Raw genomic sequence first — 10,601 nt, 5'->3', positions numbered from 1 at the left:
ATCCCATGTGGCATAGGGTCATCTCCATGAATTTCCAGTCTACTCTGTCGAAAGCCTTCTCGGCGTCTGTGGAAAGGAGCATGGTAGGGGTGTTTGAGGATTGCGCATGGGCAATCAAGTCAAAAACCCGAATGGAGTTGTCTCTTGCCTCTCTCCCGCGTACAAATCCCACCTGGTCCTGGTGTACCACCAGTGGGACTAAAGAGGCCAAGCGGTTCGCGAGTAGTTTCGCGAACAGCTTGACGTCCACATTAAGGAGGGAGATAGGACGGTAACTGGAAGGGAGTGCCGGGTCTTTATTATCTTTTGGGATAACTGTGATATGCGCGTTAAGTGAATGATTAGAGAGGGGTGTTTCCTGGGAGACTGCATTACAGGCTCGCAGGAGGAGGGGTAACAGTTTATCTTGGAATGCTTTGTAGTATGTAATTGTGAACCCGTCGGGTCCAGGGCTCTTGCCCGACGGGGTGGTTTTTAGGGCCAGTGTTAGCTCTGTTTCTGTAAATGGGTCATTAAGGGCTGAGGTTAAGTCCGAAGGGAGAGTGGGGAACTGGATTTCTCTCAGGTATTCTTTAATGTTCCGCTCATGCGTCAGTGGATCTCTAGTGTGAGTTTCTGAGGAAAGGTTATATAGGGTTGTGTAGTATTCGTGAAAAATGTCGGCTATCTGAGTGTTCGTGGCGCACAATCTACCTGAGGAATCTTTCATTTCCTTAATGTATGTTAAGGATCTCTGAGCCCTTAGCGCCCTCGCTAGCTGTTTCCCAGGTTTGTTTCCCCACCTATGAAATTTATGTCTGCTTCTGCGGAAGGCCCTACGTGTATTCTCATTTAAAAGGCTATTTAGGGACATCCGTGCTTCCTGCAGCTCTAGGAGAACGTCTGGGGTTAAGGAGGATTTATGTCGCGTTTCAAGATCTTTTATTCTAATGAGGAGTGCTTCTCTACGCTCTGCTTTTTTCTTTTTTAGATGGGAGCCTATTTGGATGCATTTACCCCGAAGCACACATTTGTGTGCCTCCCACACAGTGACAGGTGAAACATCCTCCGTTACGTTGGTGGCTATATAGTCGTCAATGGCTGTTGATATCTGGTTTCTGGAATCGTCATCTCTAAGGAATTGCTCGTTAAAACGCCAACTCCAGTGGCGTGTCGGAGGGTTTTGAAGAGTCAGGGTGAGGGTAATAGGCGCATGGTCCGAACCCACAATCTGGCCAATTGAAGCGTCTACCAGTAGGTCTAGTGACCTGTGGCCCAGGCAAAGGTAGTCTATTCGTGAATAAGAGTTATGGGGATGTGAGTAAAACGTGTAGTCTCTGTCTTTTGGATGGAGTAGTCTCCACGAGTCGATTAGTTGGAAGTCGTGTAGTATGGCTCTAAATCGTCTTAGTTCTTTGCTATGGGAATTGGTATGGGAATTTGTTGTGTCGATAGTGGGTTCAATAGCCCAATTAAAGTCCCCTCCCGTCACCAGTACTCCTTCTATCGTATTCTCGACAAGCTCCAATGCTTCCCTGAGGAAGCGTATCTGGCCCTTGTTCGGGAGGTATAGATTGATAAAGGTAAAAATTTGGTTAGCAATGGTGGCTTTTACTAGGATCCCCCTACCATCTCCTATATGTGTTTCCGATATGTCAGATAAATGGATGTTTTTAGAAAATAGGATTGCCACCCCCTTAGACTTGGACTCAGAAAAGTCGTTGAAGTAGCCCGTCGGGAAGTGACGGGAGGATAGTTTTGGTGCCGAACCTTTTTTAAAGTGGGTCTCTTGAAAGAACACTACATCTGCTTTTTCCGTATACATTGAGTGGAGGAGCTTAGATCTCTTCTCGGGAACATTTAGCCCCTTAGCATTAAGGGAAATTATTTTTAAGCTAGCCATTTTTTCTGTAACCGTGCTGGTCTGAGCTCAGCGGACCATGTCTCCTGGGACAGTGATGGATGGGGGGAGGGACAATGGAGAGAACAGGGAAAACACATAGGGGAGTGACGGGGTACGGTAAACAAAGTATTATGTGTAAACAGGAATCATGTTCTGGTTTAACTGGGGGACTCTGCATTTCTAGACGTGGGAGGCCTTTGGCGTCCCACGTACTACGAGTGTACAGCAGAGCGAGGGGGTCTTGGGGGAACCAAAGCGAACCACACAAATGTTACTACTAAACAAACATATCTCGAAGTATATGGGCATAGGATGCCTGAACGCTAACTAATTTAACTTAAATACTTTGAATCGGGACCATTAACCACTGGCGCCGGGGGAGCCCCCTTAGGTCTCTTCTACGTTTAGAAGCATGCACTTAGTAAGTGAAAACATAACTAAACTATTTCTCTCAGTAAGTGGGTGGTGGGGCGTCTACTTGTTTCACCAGTAAAGCCTCTGGGAGATGTGGTTATCTCCAGTATTCTCTCTAACATTCAGCAAAAGCTACTGTCTCCAGAACCTTCTCTAATCCTAAAACATTCAACATTAACCATCAAAACTGTAATAGGCATTTAAGTACAGAAGCATAAAAGTCACTCAAGAGGGGGAGACATATTCACGTGTCATCGGCGGAAGCGGCAGGAGCCTGCAGTTGCGCTCTCAGGGGCTCTTCCCCTCCAGCAACTCGGTCTACAGCTTGTTTTCTCGTCAGGGATTTTCTCTTGTCTCTCTGGACCGTCTGCCAATTGTTCCTCCTTGGCCCTGGCGGGACAGACAACTCAGCCGGGTCGAGCCAATTGGGAAGCGGAGGGGTGGAAAGTCCTAGAGTCTTGCAGAAGTCCTCCACTCCCTCTGGGTCGTGAAGGCTGACGGACGTTCCTTTGTGGGTGACTTGTATATTTAGAGGAAATCCCCAGCGGAATCTAATGTTGTGTTTCTTGAGCTCATCTGTGATGGGACGGAGCAAACGTCTCTGTTGAAGAGTCGACCAGGAGAGATCCTGGTATATTTGAATGCTGTGACCATCAAAAGTGATGTCTGGAGAACGCCTCGCAGCTCTGAGGATTTCCTCTTTTTCTTGGTAATAGTGGAGCCTGCAGATGATGTCTCGAGGCTTCTCCGAGGCAGCACCCCTTGGCCGCAGTGCTCGGTGTGCTCTGTCAAAGACTATCTGGTAGTCTGAATCGGAGTTTAAGAGTTCGTTGAATATTTTTGTCAGGGCGGCTTCAATATTCGGAGGCACAATTTCTTCTGGGACCCCCCGGACCCTCAAGTTGTTTCTTCGGCCTCTATTATCCACATCATCCAGTCTGCGTCCCATCTCCATCAGCGCCTTGGATTGGCGCGAGACCAAGTCGTGGAGGTCGGAAAGCCGGGAATCTGCATCTTCGCACTGTTCCTCCAAGAGGACCACTCTATTGTCCACGTGCTTGATGTCTGCTTTAATTGTTGCGATATGAACCTGCATGGATTCTTGAAGCCTTTGTTCGGTAGAAAGTAAGTCTTGTTGCATTTCCTGGCGCGTTGGAATCGCCTGCAACTTAGCGAGGATTGTGTTGAGATCAGGCTTCTCCATTATAGGGTCTAGCTCAGAGGTCGGTGGAGAAGACGCCAAAGTGTCGCTGATTCGCTCCTTAGTGGCGTGCAAGGGGGTCACTGGCGACTGAAGGTCGGGGTCCGGGACTGGTGTGCCGAACAGGGAGCAGAAAGCTTGGGTTTGTGTCGGTCTCACTGGGGTCTTCACCGTTGGTGTATTACGGCGTCTTTTTGTCATGTGGAAAAGCTCTGTGTGTTCATGTATGGCCTTCTGCCCAGCCAATATTACATCATTTAGTGGTTCTGCGTATGGTCCCCCCTACGTGGCCTGGGCGAGCATTACATCTTCAGGTGTCTGTCACACTCACGTTGGACATTACCCTGAGTGTGGATGCTTTATAATATAGGTTCAGGGCACCTCCATGTGTCGGGCGTGCTGCAGCAGCAGGTATTTTGTGGGAGATGTGTTTTGCTTGGTGGAGGAGTGAGGTGCTCTGGGGAGTGAGCAATATTCTGTGGGTGCTCCTTGTTGTAGTTGAGCGGCAGGTGTGACCTGCCGTCTGTCAGGGGTCCCCTCTAGGTGGTGCCTCTGTGGGGGTATGCTGCATAAAGAGGGAGGTTCAGCAAGGAGCAGGGTGTCTGCAATGATCCTTAATGGTGGATCAAAGATGGCGGCCACTCGTGCCTGCGAGGTACTGGGGGGTCTTGAGATGTAATGAGCCCGGGGGAGCTCTCAGGCAGCCCCTTGGTGTTACTCACTTTTGCCAGGGGATGCTGGGGCCTCCAATGATCGCCGCAGCGACGCTTAGCGGCAGACGCACCTATTCAGGTGCTCTGTTTTCGGGTCGTACTCCGGCCAAGCCCGGAGTCCCAATGCGGCGTCTGTGTAGGGGAGGGTGTCCCCCACCTCCCTCCTCACCTCCTGCGGCAGAACGAGCAGCCGAACAGCCGGTTTTCGGCGTTGCTCCGTCCGCCGCGATGACGCGTCGGGCGGGAAATCGAGGCCCCGGCTTCTTGTCGCGGCCTAGGCCGCAACCTGCGAGCGCCCTTAAAAGGGCTCTCCGGCTCCGCGGCAGCGGCAGTCAGTCTCCGGGAGTTCAGAGGGGGGTATTGTGGGATGTCTGCGGGCTCAATCTGGCTTAGGGTAGGTGGATTGCTTTGTATTAGAGACGTGTCTGGCAGGAGCTTTGTAAGGAAGCGTCCATTTGCTTTGCCAGCCAGGCCACGCCCCGACTCTCGACTATCTTGAGAATCATACCACCCGTGGGATCACTGAGGTGATTATCATTGTTTAAAGCTCTGAATTATCTGAGGAGTTAATTCACTATTATTATAATGGGAAAAGGATTTTTATTATTATTATAATTTTATTTATAAGGCGCCACAAGTGTTTCGCAGCGCCGTACAAAGGAACAATACAGGGAGACAAAACTTGGCATAACATTGAATAAATAACAAAAATACAGTACAAATAAAGAGCACCACAGTTCAATACACATTACAGCTTAAATGTAAGTAGTGAGGACCCAATCAACATACAACTAGAGGCTTGAGGCCAATGATGGAGATGAGTATGAAGATGGTCACTGAGTGTTGGAGTAAAGGAGAGCTGTGAGTGAAATGTGAAGAGAAGTGGGCTTTGACAACAGGAGGGAAGAGGGCCCTACTCGGAGGAGCTTACAATCTAGTAGGAAGTGGAGACAGACAGATTACAAGAGATGCAAGCGAGGGGGTGGTGGTTAGATAGCAGGATGTAAACAGGCAAGGGGTCGGAGAACCAGCTGGTTTATGCAGTGGAAGGGTACGCTTTGATGAATAGGTGAGTTTTCAGTGCCCGTTTGAAGCTTTGCAAGGTCGGGGAGAGTAATGGAGCGAGGGAGTGCATTCCACTGAAGGGGTGCAGCACGGGCAAAGTCCTGTACTCTAGCATGGGAAGCAGTGATCAGGGTGGAGGAGAGACGACAGTCGTCAGCTGACCGTAGAGGGCGGGAGGGTGTATGAATGGAGATGAGGTTAGAGATATATGGAGCAATGGAATTAGAGATGGCCCTGTATGTGAGTGTGAGGTGTTTGAAGAGGATTCTGTAGGGGAATGGAAGCCAGTGCAGATTTTGTTGAAGGGGAGTAGCAGAGTTAGAGCGGCGGGAGAGGAAGATAAGCCTGGCTGCAGCATTGAGGACAGATTGGAGAGGAGCTAGTTGGGATTGAGCGAGGCCAGTGAGAAGAGCATTACAGTAGTCAAGCCGTGAGATGACTAATGAGTGGATGATCAGCTTAGTTGCACTCTGTGAGAGAAAGGGCCTGATGCGAGCAATGTTGCGTAACTGGAACCGGCAAGAATGGGCCAGGGCTTGGATGTGGGGTGTAAAGGAGAGGGAGGAGTCAAGAGTGACACCCAGGCAGCGGAGTTGGGGAACAGGGGAGATGATGGTGTTGTTAACAGTGATAGAGATATTAGTAGGGGGCATAGCTCTGGGTGGGGGAAAGATAATAAGTTCGGTTTTGTCCATATTCAGCTTCAGAAATTGCTCAGACATCCAGGTAGAGATGGCAGCGAGGCAGTTGGAAACTTGAGAGAAAACAGTGGGGGACAGATCAGGAGAGGAGAGGTGCTATGGGGGTCATTCAGACCTGATCTCACAGCTGCTAATTAGCAGGCTCACCATCTAAGGATTTTTCCACTGAGCAACAGTCATCGCAGGCTTAGAGTAGCCAGAGACTTACATGTGGCCATGCGATCAGCCGGGCCCTATGTGCCGATGAGTGATCCACTGCATCTTTCATGAACTAAACCCATTTTGTTGATTCTTACATCTACAGCTATTGTATACGATACTTTAGAAAAAGAGCGATCAATATTTATTCTTACATTTTTTATGTTGTATTGTCAGGATATCGCTTAATTTATTTACATACCGGAGGCACCTGGCGTTTGCGATCCGGCCGGATGGACCGCAATATGTAACACAGGTACTTGAAATAATAAGCAGGCTTCCGGCGAATACAGTGTATTTTACTTGCCGCAGATCCTGTGGAACATTACTGCGGCTCAGTCCTGGAAACACATGTACATTCAGAAAATAAGAAAATTAACTTAAAAAGTTCCAGCCCTCTTTGTGCTTCATAGTCCGTAGGGATGGTAGAGACCTGTAGCCACAATCGGCCATGCTTTCCCCGCACAGCCCATGTCCCTGGCACTTTCAGTCACTTTCCCTACTAACCGGTCTCTAACAGGCATCGGTGCACTGAGGACTAGGTGAACAAGCAGTTTTAACTCTTCATCTGCTGCTGATTTCCCGTTGGCTGGAATACCCAGAGTTCCGTATGTCCACTTTGAGCTGTGCATCTCAAAAAGCCAGAAGTGCTGAGCTTCTACTGCAGCTGCAGAATGTGCCTGTCTTGTTTTCATCCCTCCTGGAGGGAGCTGATCCCATCAGGATTTAAACAGTCCAGGGGAGAGACCACCTCTCACCACAGGCCGGTAAATATATTCAAGATTTCTGTCCCTTGAATTTAAAAACCCCAGGAAAATATCTGTTTTAAGGCGGAATGTACTAACCCTCGCCGGTGCATTCTACCACACTTTGCATGGACATTGAGCTGATACTAATTGATATGCCATAACATATGCGATAAGTACCACAAAGGACAGCTCTCCGGATAATAGAATTAACAATATGCAAAGTCAAGGAACATAAGATAAATCTACTATTTGTTGTGACCATCCTTTGCCTTCAAAACAGTATCAATTATTCTAGGTACACTTGCACAAATTAATGGAATTTGTAGGATTATAGTCCGGTGTATGATTAAACAATCATAACAAACAGGTGATAATAATCAATATTTTCATCTGATAATTGAGACATAGTCATTAACTGAAACAAAAAGAGCTGTGTAAGAGACTTAAAACTGGGTGAGGAACAGCCAAACTCTGCTACAAAGATGAGTGTTTAGAAGAGGTTTCCTCTCACAAAATATACACCATGGCAAGACCTAGTACAGCAGCAAGACATAAAGTAGGTATACTGCATCAGCAAGGTCTCTCCCAGGCAGAGATTTCAACGCAGACTGGGGTTTCAAGATGTGCTGCTCAAGCTCGAAGCAACACAAAGGAACAGGCAACATTTAGCACCACAGGCACAGTAAGGAAACAGTGCATCAGATGAAGGACAAATCATGCTATCTTCCCAGCAGTGCCATCACTCCGAACAGATAGAAACTAGTGGGACCAGGAGTACACCCATCTACTGGCCACAAGTGGTCTTCATTCATGAATTTCAGCATACGGAGTTGGGGATTTGGTCAGGATTAATGGTGTCCTCAGTGCTGAGATATACAGGCAGGTACATATCCATGAAGTAATACCATCAGGGAGGTGTCTGGTTGGCTACAAATTTATTCTGCAGCAAGATATCGACCCCAGACATACAACCAATGTCATTAAGGACTCTTCAGTGTAAAGAAGAACAAGGAGTCCTGGAAGTGATGACGTGGCCCTCACAGAGCCCCGATCTCAACATCATCGAGTCTGCCAGGGATTACATCAGGGATGGGGAACCTTCAACCCTCCAGCTGTTGTTGAACTGCACATCTCAGCATGCCCTGCTACAGTTTTGGTATTTAGCCATCCTTAAACTGTTGCAGGGCATGCTGGGATGTGTAGTTTTAACAACAGCGGGAGGGTCGAAGGTTCCCCATCCCTGGATTAAATGAAGAGTGAGCAGGAGCTGAGCAAGCCTACGTCCACAGAATATCTGTGGTTTGTTATTCAGGCTGTTCGGAGCAACCTCCCTCCCGAGTTCCTTCACAAACTGTCCAAGTACCTAGAAAACCTTATGAAGGCAAAGGGTAGTCACACCAAATATTGATTGATTCAGAGTTCTGTTCCATTCACTTAGTATTTTGATAAATTAGAAAAACTATTAACACTTCAATTTTTTCAACACCTGCCCAAAACACAGTAGTGTGTGTGTGTGTGTGTGTGTGTGTGTGTGTGTGTGTGTGTGTGTGTGTGTGTGTGTGTGTGTGTGTGTGTGTGTGTGTGTGTGTGTGTGTGTGTGTGTGTGTGTGTGTGTGTGTGTGTGTGTGTGTGATACACTGTCCCTTTTAAACAACAATGTTTGTCACTAGGTGGCAGTACTGCTTTTAGAATGTGAGTCTTGTTGTTACTGCTAAGGCCTCCTGCTTCAGACATTCAAGGAATCACTAACCCTATTGTGAAACATGGTTATGTAGACACTAGTTGTGTGTGTAAATCTGATGCAGGAGGTAACAGTTACGTTGTATACATGTTAGCAAGTGGAATGGGAACCGGTCTGCAGCGCTGGACAATATGAATAAATTTACTGGAAATCCCAAAGAGAAGCAGTCCACTCTGTAGTTTCAAGGTAAAAAAAAGTACTGAATGCTTTATTAAATAAAAAGTCACATAAAAGGAAGAAAATTTCCTTAAAAAATCACACAAAAACAGTCTAAAAGTATATAAAAAAAAGATATGAAAGATATGATTCCCAATAAGGCAGAGGTCATCTACAAAAGAGCCCCGAATATAAAAAACTGGGTGGTAAAAAGAATAAAAACAAAAGGTTTTTTCCGTTGTGGGATATGTATGGGGTGCAAACAATACAAAAGTATGGGAAATAAGAAAATTGAAAATTTCAAATCAAATGTAACGGGTAAAGAATATAAAATTGAACATTTTGTAACCTGTAACAGTCAGGATGTTATATATCTTATCGAGTGTTCCTGCGGCAAACAGTATGTCGGAAGGACAAGCCGACAATTTAAGATCAGAATAAGGGAACATGTGAATAACATAAAAAAGGGATTAGAAACTCATAACATGTCAGCGCAAGCACCAGTGCTCAGTGAACCATATGAGAAGTTGTAAGATCATTGACCATATAAAAGGCAATTGGAGAACTGGAGATAAAAAAGGAGATTTAGCACGTGCTGAGATGCGCTGGATTTATGAGTTAGATACCCTGAGCCCCAAAGGTTTAAATGGGGAGTTCGAAGTAAAGTGGTTTTTGTAAAAAAATTCTGATCCCTATATTTTGTGTTTATGACCCAATACATTATAAAAATTCCCATTTGATATATATATACCTTTTGCATTGATGCCGGCTAATTTTCATTGACACTTTGTGTACAATAAGTTTTTCATGTTATTTTTTATGTGTGTATAACTTTAAGTGGTATATAGGTGGTGTATCTTTAAGAGAACCCAGGTCTATGTGTAAAAGTAACCTGGAACCTGTATACCTCAGATCCTTGGAGATGTATAAATTAGTAGGAGCTGTGTCCTCCAGCTGCACCTTGACAAAGACCATAATTGGTAGAAACTAGTTGGTGAGCAGCTGGAGGATATTGCTTGTGGAGAGGAGAAAAGACCAGACTCCAAACAGACCAGAGTCCCCTGTATTATCACACAGTATCCAGCTAAGAACTTTTGGACCTGTGTGCCCGCCAAACGCTGCAAGCGCAGGCAGCAGAGGCGGAGGAGTGTGCCGACACTTTACATCAAAGCCGGACACTCTTTAAACGGGACCCGGGACGGGGAACCACGCAAGGGAAATAAACCGCAGTGGCAGTGCGGCCCTCCATTCCGTGTTATACCAGACACCGGGGATCCCTTTTGGGGAAGAGTAAGGACTTAGGACCCAAGTGGCAGTACGGTTCCTTTGTCCTGAAAGTACCCATCCAGATACACTACACAGTAAAGATGTGCAGGTGAGCGCAGAAGGAGGAAGGAATAACCGTAGTGGCAGTGCTGCTTCCAGAACCCAAAGCGCAATACCGTGAGTCCGGGTGGAGCGGAGATCTGGGGAATCCATAAGGACTAGAGAGGTAACCGTAGTGGCAGAACGGCCTCCCAGCCCTGAAACACCCCATACACCCAGATAGGTGTACCCACCATAAGGACCTATAGTGCAGTCTGGAGTATACAGGGATACTTGCGTCTCCAAGAATCTGGTGAGCTACCTTTAAATTGTTTTCTCTCCTATGCAAAGAAGAGAGTGAATCCTTTTTTTTTATATACTTTTAGACTGTTTTTGTGTGATTTTTTAAGGAAATTTTCTTCCTTTTATGTGACTTTATTTAATAAAGCATTCAGTACTTTTTTTACCTTGAAACT

Source organism: Crinia signifera, chromosome 8 (assembly GCF_055691185.1).
Source record: "Crinia signifera chromosome 8, ASM5569118v1, whole genome shotgun sequence".
Taxonomy (NCBI): domain Eukaryota; kingdom Metazoa; phylum Chordata; class Amphibia; order Anura; family Myobatrachidae; genus Crinia; species Crinia signifera.
The sequence above is the reverse complement of the archived record's forward strand: the minus strand, read 5'-3'. Positions refer to the sequence as shown.